Here is a 13,079-nt window from a genome sequence, read left to right as displayed (position 1 = left end):
GGAATATTTGTATACAAACAAATTGACTTCCATTGTTTATGGCTGACAATTTGCTGCACATGCAATTAACGGTATGGTATTTTCAGTGTACTTTCAGTTTTTTTACAACATAAACGTGCAAATAAAAAAAACACGACTTGCTGCCACGAAGGTTTTAGAAAAACCCACCATTGACCCTGCTTAGGACTCCATCCTAGTAGTAGCGTGCATGCACGTGAAAAGGAAAATATTTCAAAATAATGTATTGATCAATACATGTAGCCCTAACTGCATAAAAGCCACACTGGTTGACTCACAAAAATGATCACGTGCAACCATTTATTGTGCCGATTTATTTTTTGCCTAAATGACTTGGTATTTTGTTATATTTTATTACACGTGTTGTTGTTGTTTTGTCTGTAATTGTCTATAACAGCCTTTAATGAAAGCCACTCAGACCCACTATTCATATTTTGCTAAATCCGGCCAGTAAAATAAAATCTGGGTCATGACAAAGGCAAACTAACTTCCACTTTTACTCGTGACGTAAGAGTAAGTTAATGTCTACTCTAAAACTGTGTGCTTTGGTAATGACCACTAGATTATCAAGGAAAATCAACATTCAAACCAGCAAACCAATAATACTTGTTCTCTCAGTGGCAGACATTCTATACACTCTATTTGTGTTAGTTACACAGTATTCAATAGCATATTAACACTAATATTACGGGTTTGTTTTCTAATGTACTAAGCATACATGCTCGGTTACAAGGCAATGCTTCCATCAGCTCCGTCAGACGAATGGAAGGAGTTCCAAAGGTTTGAGCAGTGTGAGGAAACGAGAATGACACGTGGGGTCTTACAATAAGGTAGCCAAACACGGTACGGATGAGAGGACATTATAAATCTGATAGGACAAGTCCTTGACATTGGCAGAGGCATGACGTTCAATGGAACAATGGACTTAACAGCTTTAATACCGTAATGAGGCGAAGTGTGACTGGAGTGAATTACTGTATTATGTATAGGAGTGTCAATCGACTGAACTGCTTTAGGTTGATAATATCAAGCAAAGTTGAGGATATCCACCCTCAATATAACCATATTATTCCAACGTTGGTCAAACTCATGGTTTGTATCATATTAGTAACTGAGAAGCGACAAAGGCTGCCTTGGTTTTATAATTAAAATTGTCCCCTAAGCCTATTCTTTCTTTTGCCTAAATCGGGAAATAACAAATGTTTGCTCAATTTATTATTGAGAAATGCAGATAAAGTTTCATTTAAACCAACAAACCACGAGGCTCCCTTGTAGACCCACGAGCAAACGTAACTCGACGGACAAGCATACCCACTACCACTCATCGGAGTCTGGACCTGTAGAAAGTCACCGGTCCCTCTTCCAACACATGGCCATAAAGCTAAACGTAGTTTTTCAACGAAAACGCCTTGTAGGCACTGCTGTGATGAGTGCAGACAGATGGCACACGAAGCGCACACAAAACTCACATCATTAGGAGCTTTGTATAGGAATTAAACTTTTGATTCTTTTTTTGGAATTCTCTTGGGTTTTTTCTTTCCCTACAGCAGGCATTTGTTTTAAAAAAGATGTGCCACTTATAGCACGCTATTTTACAATACAAATAATGTAAGAGTCTCAATTCCGTAAGGTCTGGTACTATGTTGCCTCCAATTTGCGCCAGGGCCTGTAGCGAGCGCAATGAATCGCCCCGCTTGCGTTCAGATCAATCTCTCGACAGGTAACAAGGGTGTCTTGATGAAAGTACCATTTCCCAAAAAGGATATATGCACATAATCGTGTTAAGCATAGCCATGCAGAACAGAAAGTCAATGCATTCCACAAGTGCAATTCCCAGCCAAAGTGTACACTATATGTGATCCAAGGTAAAATATAAACATTCTGCTCGATATAATTGCGGCTTTCCATTTCAGTGTATATATAAACCAAGTGTTATACGTAAAAAAAAATATCCCAATCCTCGTGCTGCAGGAGTGCAAATCACAAAATTCATACCTGTTCATTTTAGCTATGTTAAGTCACTTTCCAGAAATTTAACACAAAAATATAATACAATTTCTAACGGTGTGAAGAAAAAAAAGGGCCACAACATTTTTACGTAGCCGACACATTCAAAACATTTAACGGTATGGTGGCCTTTTTATGGAATACAGCTGCTAATTCACCATTAAATTATGCACATTACAACGTGAGACACGCAAAACACTAATACGCTCCAGCGCCTGGGCACGTCATTCTCATTAACAGGCCCAATTGGGAGGCCCAGCCACGCAACATGAAGATAACATATGCAAGCTATAATAGGCAGGAAGCAGGAGCGAGCCCCGCAGGGCTTTGAGATGTAAAGAATCATGCGAGCGCGGTTATTGGCTTTCACAGGAACAGATGCACAAGGCATTGCTCAGCGAAGAGGTCTGCTGAAAAGTCATAACAGTCATTTCACGGGTTAATAGAACCATGAGACTCCATTTACATCAGACAAAAGGAGTCCCTAAATAATGCATTATTCGTTCCGTCATTTGTTTTATTATTGAACGCAGAGTTTTAGATTCAGCGGCTGTGCTTGATGGATCCGAAATTGCCCAAGGGATTAAGGGTGCTGAATTTTTTTCCCTTTTCAAATGAATTGTGTGGCTCACATTGGCCATATCTGGCCAAGTCGGTTAACTTATCTGCTTCGAGGTTGCTTTTTGTTTTTAACATTCTGACCCACACAAAATTCTCAAGGTCCGTCAGCAAGGCATGTTTACTTGCACATATCGACTAGCATTGGGGAAGCCTTTGGAAGGTTGGCTGATGGTGGGACATCCAAAAACAACCAACCAGTGCTGATTAGGAAGTAATTATCCCACGATTGAAGCCTTGCCCATTGCAGGTGTGCATCATTAGCAAATATTGTTGCAATACCCCAGAGCCCGTTGAACTACTAAACAATATGGTGAAATGTAGCAATATCCTTTCGCACCTTTACACAGTATTCACACATTTTATCTAAATAGGTTATAATTTTTTTAAGGTTGTGACATACTTGGTGATAGCAATTTTGGTTTCACATCTATACATTTTCTTTCAATTTAACTCTATAACTGTACTCTTTTTGGGTTGGTCACATTGCAACAATTTTTCCTCCACACCTTCAAGGTAAGTATTTTAAGGCATAAAGAATATACCCACGCATTTAGGTGTATACACACAAAATTTCAGGCCAACATGTCACACAAAGTACAACCAAATGAGATCGTTGCGTGCGTTTCGCATTTCCAACGAAGAAAATGTTACGGTCGTGGGCGTCTTTACATATAAAACAGAGCGCCTAAATGGCATGTAAGCATCATTTGTATGCTTCTGTACACACACCGCATGTGTGCCGCGTGCCAATTGCCAAAGTGCTTATACGCTGGGACGTGTACAATGCAGCCAGTAAGAGGGGTGGAAGACTAATGCATGTGTTCACGTGACGAGAGCGGCGCACAAGCGTGCAACAATTGTAAATCGCATCCCTTTAAACAATCCCCTTAGTGACAGCCATCCCTGTGTTACACACAGACACACACCACGAGGTATTTATGATGCTGATTTTGTGACGGAGACAACATGCAAAAATACCTGTGCGGAGCAGGCAGACTAAACTTGTAATTTAAAGCCTTTATAAAAAATAAACAAGTTCATATATAGACAAGCCAACATAAACAAGTTCCACTTCTGTCTGAGGTAACTACCCTCGTTGGGAATAAAATAAGCGTGTCCACCAACCACATGAAAGAAAACCAGAGTACAAGGTAACTACTAATTGCCACGCGCTTATCAAAGTCATGAACTTCGGCTGCACGTTCTTCTGGCGCCACAACGCAAGACAAAAACTAAGGTAAAAACTGAACTACAGCTGTCTCAACCAATTAGAGTAACTCTTGAAGCTTTAGATTTACACATTCGTCAAACCCCCATTGGTCAAAGTGTATCTGCACAAGTGAGGTCTGAGGCTCACGGCGTCCGAGTTGCTGGCCGCAAGCCAGAGGTAGAAATTTCACATTTCCATGGTGGAGGCCACGTCACATAAGACGACCCCACCACCGTCTACTTCTCACCCAAAGTGGATCTCATTTTATTGCTCACAGAGGATCAATGGGATGCATCGACTCAAGCTATAATTTACAAACTTCAATTACGAATCAAGTGTTTGCGCCAAAACATATCGAGCAGGGCACTACGAACCTGGCGAGCCGGGTTCGATTCCCACTCCTGGCCAACACCAGTGACTATTAATTATGTGAACCTAGTACTGGGCTTCCCCTCGATCGACTTGGCCTCAAATGAATACCTGGTGCGGTGTGTAAATACCACCAGTTAGGGGACAAAGGCGGCCAGGCATGGTGCTGGTCACTCACCCCCTCGTGTGCCGTTTCGGCTTTCATAGATGCTCACAAACAGCACCAGCAACCCACGAGAGCACCGCAGCAGCAGCTTCCCCGTGCGCCTGCCCTCCCACTATCGCTTGGGAGAGGCGAGGGAGTGCCTCCCCCGCCCCCACGTTAGCCTCTTTGACCCGAAATGCTTTGTGTGGTCGTTCTGACCGTCGCCACTCGCTCTCGGGACTAAGCTTTCGCCCCGGAAAGCGAGCGAGCGCCCGACGAGAAACGGAAAGTAACGGGAAGAAGGACGAGTGTGGCGCAGAACACCCCCCCCCCCCCCGAGCCCCCCCCCCCAACCCCGCAGGTCTGACCATGAAGAAAACTGGCACCATGGTACTTTCCTTGGCACGGACGACAACTTCCAATCAGGTTTAAAGATCAACACAGTTGGCGTGAATGTATACAAGTATAATATTATTCTTCGCCCGAGTGCATTAAACAATGTGTAAGATTTAAATACGTAGGCTTTCGCGGCCAATATCATCCATAATACATGTTTTTTTGGGTTAGATCTGGCTGTCGCCTGATGAAGCTAGTTGTACTTACTGGCGAAACGTCGGACTCAGATTGTAAATGTTGTGGATTTGCTCTCCAACCCACCGGTGTGCTGTACTAGTAACGAATTGGCCACGTTCTGTTTACGTGACAAACCTAAAAAAATTGGCTGTGTCAGGTTGTCGCAGTTTAACGACACATTTATATATTTACATAGCATGTTACGTGTATAACATGCAACCCCACATATAAAAGTGGCAAATTTCAAGATTATTTCTTATACCACCCCGTTGGATTAATTGTTAAAGCAAGCCAATGTGTGCCAGTGTCAGGGATAGACAATAAAAAACTTTTACATTAATTAAATATGCTACAAAAAGACAATCCACTACGGAGGCTGGACTGCACTGAAAATGAGACCGAATATCTCCATGGACTGACTCTGCATACATTTGTGTTCAAATGTTTTGAGTGTGTCAGCAGTGATCTTTGCCTAGGAAGCCGTAGCTATTATGCTGCCTATGAGACATAGCTTTAAATGACAGCCAGAAAAACCGAAACCTTGTAACATCACAAGTACATAATATCTACGGCTCAACACAGTATGAATGCAATTGATCTTTGCTTTGAACGTATGTGACTTCCTACAAGACCTTTTTCCCATCTACTACGGAAGAGTATATTACAGTGAAACCAGTACTGCAATAAGCTGATTCTAATTTGTAACTTACCCAATGGTGATCATGTGCTTCCTGAACTTAAGCATGTTGTCATAATGCTACCACCCCGAGGAACATTATTCGTGGCTACCACTTTTAATAACCACTAATTTGATCCCAACAATTAAGAAAACATGAAAATAGGATGCAGGTTTCGAAGTTGTAAACAACATTCAAACGAGTGACAATACCAAGTGAAATACTACATGCTACAAGTGTGCATTTTACATTGGCAGAAAATGACATTGGCTATATATTAAAATCAGTGCAGGCAAAATCCTGGAAACGAGTATTGTTAACCCCAAGTTTCATCCAGTGCATCATTGTTCAGATAACCATCAAAATTTGGTCGCCTGAAGCCTCCTGTTGTTAGAGAGCAGGCAGCTTTTTCCGATCGTTTTGATTTGCTGACCCTCACCTTGGAGGTGAAAGCAGTCCTATAGGAGGAAGAGGATTAATTCTGCCAGGTTCCCCAAACAGACGCTATCCAAATTACTTTTTGAGAAAACCTGCCCCGAATATTAAATTATAAAGAAATTCATTTAAACTGTCAGATTCTGCTAACCCCAGCAGCACCATGCTCCACTCTCATTCACTGCTCACTTTCCCCCCCCCCCCTTTGCAACACCCGCTAGGCCTTAACACAAGCTCGCGGACAGACAACGCTGCTGCCTTGTTCGCAGCAGCGCTCAGGGTACCGAACAGGCCTCAGCTGGCAAACACACGCCCCTGGCAGCCACTACCCAGATCCAGCTTTAACCAAACACAACTTTTTTTCTTTTACATTTTTTTAGGTTGTTGTTATTTTAATCAGATTGTTCCCCAGCTGCGGGTGTCAGGTGCAAGTCCTCGGGATATTTCTCAGCGGAAATCTGCAGGAGGCTCGATGCAGATTCGCAATAGTTGGTTTGCATCGACCGTGACGGATTTCCGTCCACGCTTTCTCAAATCCTGATTTTCTTGGTAACGCAGCACATTTTCTGGAATATTTCAGACAACCATAGGCACGTCAATTCTAAGATATGCTTGCAGAAACACTCTTAACTAAATAAAAGTTAACGAGGGTTTACTACAGTGGACTTTTTTTTGCAGTTCAATCATCACCTGCTGTTTCTGCCTACTTTATCCAATTTAGCTGTGGCAAATAATATGCAATTGGCATTCTTTTCAAGGCTAAGGGATTTTTTTTAGCCCAATTATTTTTACAGTCTTAGTACAAACATTTCAAACCATCTGCTGGCCTTCTTCCCAAAACTCCCTCACACACCTGCTTAACAGTAACTCCTTTTTCACACAAAGCTAACACTTGGTTTACAGAAAAGCCAGTTTGTGTATTCCTAGTTCATATCTCAATGACATGTTATGTCCATACGCTACCGAGCATCACTACACACACTACCATGTGCACGGCAACCTGAGAAATTCATCACTGCGCTTTCCAAGCTATTATTACTACAAACAAAAAAAAGTCTGCAACTCCCACGAGGACCACCCTGCTGACCTAAACGTTACATCCTCGGATTTTGCGTTGGGGTGAATTTTCAGATGCATTTTCTTCACCTGAAACTGAGATATTACGTTGTGGACCTAACGCCTGGCTTGTGAAAACATCTGGTTTACACGTTCCTTTGTTCTCTAGCAAAACAGCTGGGAGAATATAATTTAAAAAATGGCAAGCAACCCCCTTGCTGCTCCCACTGATGCACACCACACACTTGACAGACATCTCTGCAAAGATAACCGTTGCAAACAAGACAAAACAAAGCTATTCAAACAAACTACCCCACCCCCGCCCACCATACCCACCCCGAAACTATCCTGTGAAAACAACCGTGATGCCAAGAGGAAATTGAAACTACACTACTGCTTTACCGTTTAAAACAACCATTGCTTTTAATATGCATTATTTGGGCACCCCATTAGTATAACACTGCCATATTGACGTAGTAGTTGCTGCTGCGGATGAAGAAATTTACACCATTACTATTATTGTACCAGTTTTATGGCACTTTCAAACGGATTACTGGCATTAATTGGATAAACCTAGTTCTGGAAATACTTTAGCTAACCCAAGAGTCCAGCTACACACGTGTGCACAGTTACACTCACGTGGGTTTTGGGAGGCCAAAAGGAAAAGCCCGAGTCGTCGGTCCGCTACACCAACTTTCTCCAGCTGCACCGCAGCCAACCCTCTCACACATGGCCGGCAAGCTGCACGGCAGGTGTGCGCGAAGTCAGCTTGCAAAAAGGGGTGAGGAGGATAGAACAGAGGTCGGACGGGGAAGTGACTGGCGCACACACACACACCGAGGCACAGGGGACCCAGTGATGGACTTGCCTCTACTCGCCCTGCGGGATCAGCATGGATTTGAATGAAAGGGGCTTGGCAGCCTCGGGGTCAGACGCGCTTCGGAGCAAAAATGTTTAAAAAAAACAGCCGTTGGTTGAAACCTGCACAGTAGTCGTGTCTCCACTTTGGCCACATTCAGAAAACATTAACCCACGAGCTAATACGATTCACACGAGGGGGAGGGATTTTTTTTTAATAAACAAATGACGTTTTTAGAAGGGGAGAAAGGTTAAGGATACGATGAGATTTGCGCTTCATTCGAGACCGGAAAAATGGTTTGGCTGTGAAATTATAAACTTAGAACAAGTAAAACAAAGAAAGTAGGGACTTCATGGCAATATGAATACAATACTTCACACAGCCATAAATAAGCAGACAATGTCTGTTTCATATTATTGGTTCTTTCGGTAAAGTCACGTAGAAGGGAAATAATAAAATAATTAAAAATAAAACATAATTAAATTCTCACGACGTTAAGGCCACAACGCAAGCAGCAGTCCTCAGCTGTCTTTCCGACAGCTCTGTTCTTCACCTGAGGACGGCTGTTTGCGTTGTGGCCGAAACGTCGTGAGAATTGTATTATTTTTTTTATTTCCCTTCTACGTGACTTTACCGAAAGGACCGAGAATATGAATCCCTGCAGTCACGAAAGCTTTAAATCGAAATGCCTCTTTCATCCATCCATCTCTCCCCATTAAAAAAAATTAACAACCCATCAGCCGCACAGCCTTCTGGCAATGGATAATTTCAGCAACATTCATTCAAGCTAAGCAAACTGGAGGGGTTCAAGTGTCCCCATCAGCGGTCAGACTTGCTTGAAGCAATGGCACCGAACTGCCGATCTTACAGGCAAAGACATTACTTACGATACGCGTCCGAGTTCAACGCAAAATGCCACAATGCTAACTCGACGCTCGTGATAATTTTGAAATTGTATAGGAAAGGATGAGGCCACCAATTATGTGTGCACATCTATTGTATTCGTTTCAACGTCAAGCTGAATTTTCGGTGCTTGAAACCATTCTCATAATATCTGGCTCGAATTGTAAATTCCATCATTCAATAAAATAAATCAGATTAACAATAATGGTATCTTATATATCCAGTACCTATACATACTCTATTGTTAAATTGCTTAACTGACAATCAAAAGGTCACCAAAGTCCAATCCCGGTTGTGGATTTACATCGCCTGTCACCCCCCCCCCCCCTCTAGGGTTGATAACACGAGCAATACTCCGAGAAGTGAACATCTGTCATCCTATAGGAAGACCCTCTCTAAGGGAACTTTGAATTTCCACAGCTGGTTGAGAGTCATCAATGAAGGAAAGCAATGTCCCAAATGCTCATTTCAGATGAGTAATTTTCACATTTGACTTGAATATCAAAAACGTGTTTTTCTGCAAAGGTATTTACCCCACCCTCCCCCACTTTCACAAACATTTAGGACAATTTACATTTTGTGAATTAACTATTGTATAAAAGCTAGTTGCTTTCATTCATAATGGGAACACTGGTTATATTGAAGGTAATTTACTACTACAAATCTTTAAATGTGCAAAATTTATTTAACAAAAATAACAGAGCTGTAGCTGTGTGATTAAGGAGAGCTTTGCTTGAATGTGACATTACCGTTCAGAATGTAATTTTATGTAATACACCATGATGAACCGGAATAGTTTAAGGAATAATTTAAGTGATGTTTTGGAAATGTTATCAAGTTTTCAGTGTTCGAAATCAGAAAAATGGTATTTGAGAGGCAGTGATACCCAATTCTGTCTTTCCTCCCCTCTCATTTTAAAAACCAATTATGCAAAACTCTTGTAGTGAAAGCGATTAAAATAAACATACCTGACACCATAAATAATGCACATCAACTCTTCAGCTAAGGCAGGAAAGTTGTATTAAATATTAAGGGGGCTTTTTCAGGCTTATTATATGCATGGCAAATCACAAAACAGACAAATAACAAAAAATGTGTTATTAATAAAGTTGACTTGTAAAGTGCAATTGAATAGTAATACAGCATTATACATTTGTACATTATTTATAGCAACAAACGGAAAGGTCTAATAATTGTGATGACACCCTGTAAATATCGCTGCCATTATATAATCGGAAAATAACGTTTGTGCCATTTTGTGGTGCTTAGCTAACGCCGTGTGACAAAAGACAAATGATTAAGGTGGAATAAAAAATAACGTTGTTTTGGCTAAACATGTACCTCTACGAATAAAACACGCGGATGATAAAATAACCTTGGCTTATGTTGATTAAAAACAACTAGCTTTGTTGCCTGTCCAAGGACGGGTGTATATTGCAGTAAATCTGAAATTTTCAATAGAAAAATTGTTCAGCTCATGATTATTGAGGGGGAGGTTGCCCCGTGTGGAGTGACGTCACTTGCTAACGGTTATTGGGGAGGGGTGCGGCATGTGGAGTGCGCGACCTTCTTTTACGGTATGAATATTAATAAAGGGGGGGCCCTCTTCTGCAGTGACGTCACGCACGGATGTAGCACTGTGCTGCCGCACTGTGCTGCGTAGATTTATTTTCTACCGTCACTTCCTGTAAAGAAACGTCATATTTTAAGTGACTTTGCGTAATAATTTATATTAAGCTCTACCTTCCTCTGCGTTCGTGTAAAAATCCACCCACTCATGAATATTAATGAGGGGGGTGGGCCTCATGTGGAGTGACGTCACAGAATCCTCGGGAAGGATCTGGATGCTAACCACGTGACCAACCCTAGCCCCCACTTGGCCCCTTTGTATACTAATGTTGAAGTGCAACTCGCATCCCCTGGGATAGCTTCTCCTGTGTGAATATTCTGCGTGGAAATATGAATCCATTACAATACAAATGTTTAAGTCATAATTTGCATTCCTCGTCTATTTCCAATACTTTCTATTTTTAAGGCGATCATCATCTCCGTGCCTATTCTAGCTACGAGCTTGCAGATTCTCTCACCTCGCTATAACACACCAAATAATCTTCTCATGTGCTCTTTTTACATACCTTTCAATAATCCACCCATTAGCACGGTTGGCTATGTATGGTGCGCGAAAGGAGTTCAATATACACACATACGCGATGTTGTCGTGTTTTACCCCGATTTAGAGGTTTGTTAATTTCCTTGGCGATTTTTTAAATTCATATTTGTGCTCAGGGATGTTGTAATGAGAGCTGAAAAAGCAGGGATCGAACCGTTCTATTGCACTCGGCCACCGCACCTTGAGGCCACCCATCTGCTCGTAAGTCATCCACTGGCGCAAACAAGCTAATTCGAGCAACATTCAGGCCGGCTACAACATATATTCTTTCATTATTTATTCACAGTTACTACTTTCTGTATATTGAACCCGAGGCTACGATTTTGATATATATGGAAAGGCGTGTATTTTTACAAGCATCGGTTCTATATTGGGAAAGCAACAGGACGCCTTGTGCGGCAAAGAAAAGAATATAAAATGCATTGCGACTCGGCCACTTCTGCATAACGTAGGGGTGGCGGAAAAGCAGAGGGGCTGTATTTTGATGCCGTGTTTGGCCCCTTGAGTGCAGTGAAGGGACAATGATAGGCATGGAATAAAAATGGAGAAGATTGCATTCACTCTCTTGGAACCAGATTCTCAATTCAAAATTTGCAAGCAGGGTTCAGTAAGTTGTATATTTTGAACTGCGAGCACAACTAAAAAAGGGGTAGTTTTGATTTGTTTTTCCCCCCCCCCAAATTTTACCAATATGCTACAAAGTTGTACTGCAGGGCATTATTGGTGTTTAGTTTTCAACCAAAATCATTCATCCTAACCATTACAATATTGTTTCTAACTTTATGCATACACTGGAAATTACCTGCTTATATAGGTCTTCTAGAGTACCATGTTAACCTATTGCTATTGGAGCAAGTCCTGCTAACAAATACATATTCAGGTTGATATGACCAAGCTGATGCCAGTGCCACAGAGGACTCCCTTGTCTGTGTGGTGATCGACCGGATCACACCAGGTAATTGTTTTAGGCAGCCAACCTAGACAAAGACCTGCCAAAGGACCGGATACACATGGCCAGTAATGCACATGTGGTCGTCAACTGGATTTGGGTCATGAGGATTTTAGGGCAGTGTGAGTACTACTACCAGGCCATGGTCGGGGGACTGGATACAGAGAGAAGGGCACAGTGCAAATCACCGTATGTAGGACTGCTGTGGTGCAGCGATCACAGGCTCACTCTCTTGTAACCTCTCATTACACAGCATGCTACTTGTGCTTCAAACAAACAAGGACGGTGGTAAGAGTTGTGTCTTACATGTACAGCAAGGAGAGTACCCGGGGCAATTACAAAAAAAGATTAAAGTAAAGATGGATTGAATAAGGTTGGCTAAGCGCCAAGTTTAAGTAGGCTCATATGCTTGGGCCAATAATATTAAAAGTACCATGAGCCATTACAATGTTTTTTTTAAAACAAGTACTTTTTATTTCTCAAGAATGCTGCCAATTTAGCCAGTGAACCTGGCCAATTCTTCACTTACACAAATTGTTTCTGTGAAATAATTGTGATGGATAAATGAAAGCAAGGTGATTGTTAAATTCAGTTAAATTGTCTTGTGTCATAGAGAATTAAGGGTCACTTACTTCTAAAGAGTTTTTGTTTGTTAAAATTGAGGTATTATTCTGTTTAGGAAATATATGCAGTCATTTTAGAGAAGACACCTTGACCATGAAGAACAGCAGCACAGTTAAAAAAAAATCTTTGAACCATCCATCATTATCCTAAAAGAAAATTCATACAACTGAATGTTTAAAATCTAAATTGCAGGTTTGCTTTATATGAATATTTAACAATCTGTGAATAGGTTAACCTGCTTTATACAATACACACATTTGTAATGCCACATATTTACGTGTTTAGAAAAAAGCACAACATAAACAAGAAAAATGATGCATCTTACCTTTAAACAAAATAATGCAAAAATGTCACAATCTTTGCGTGATGACCAGAATTAACTTGTTTTCCAAAAGACAAGCTGGGCTATGTGACAAGTGTGTGTGCGTGCTTCAAAGCCGAGGAATCACATGTAGGTAATGGT

At 41.4% G+C, this 13,079-nt stretch overlaps 1 protein-coding gene across 7 annotated transcripts in view; it reads right to left on the bottom strand.

Moving 5' to 3' along the window:
* The window catches only part of LOC144935553 (transcription factor 12-like), a 175,110-nt gene that overhangs the window by 114,932 nt on the left and 47,099 nt on the right, over positions 1-13,079 (bottom strand). The gene's annotated exons all lie outside the window — the stretch shown is intronic.

Source organism: Lampetra fluviatilis, chromosome 13 (genome assembly GCF_964198595.1).
Source record: "Lampetra fluviatilis chromosome 13, kcLamFluv1.1, whole genome shotgun sequence".
NCBI classification, from domain to species: domain Eukaryota; kingdom Metazoa; phylum Chordata; class Hyperoartia; order Petromyzontiformes; family Petromyzontidae; genus Lampetra; species Lampetra fluviatilis.
Note: the sequence above shows the minus strand (reverse complement) of the source record. Positions and strands in the feature narration are given on the sequence as shown.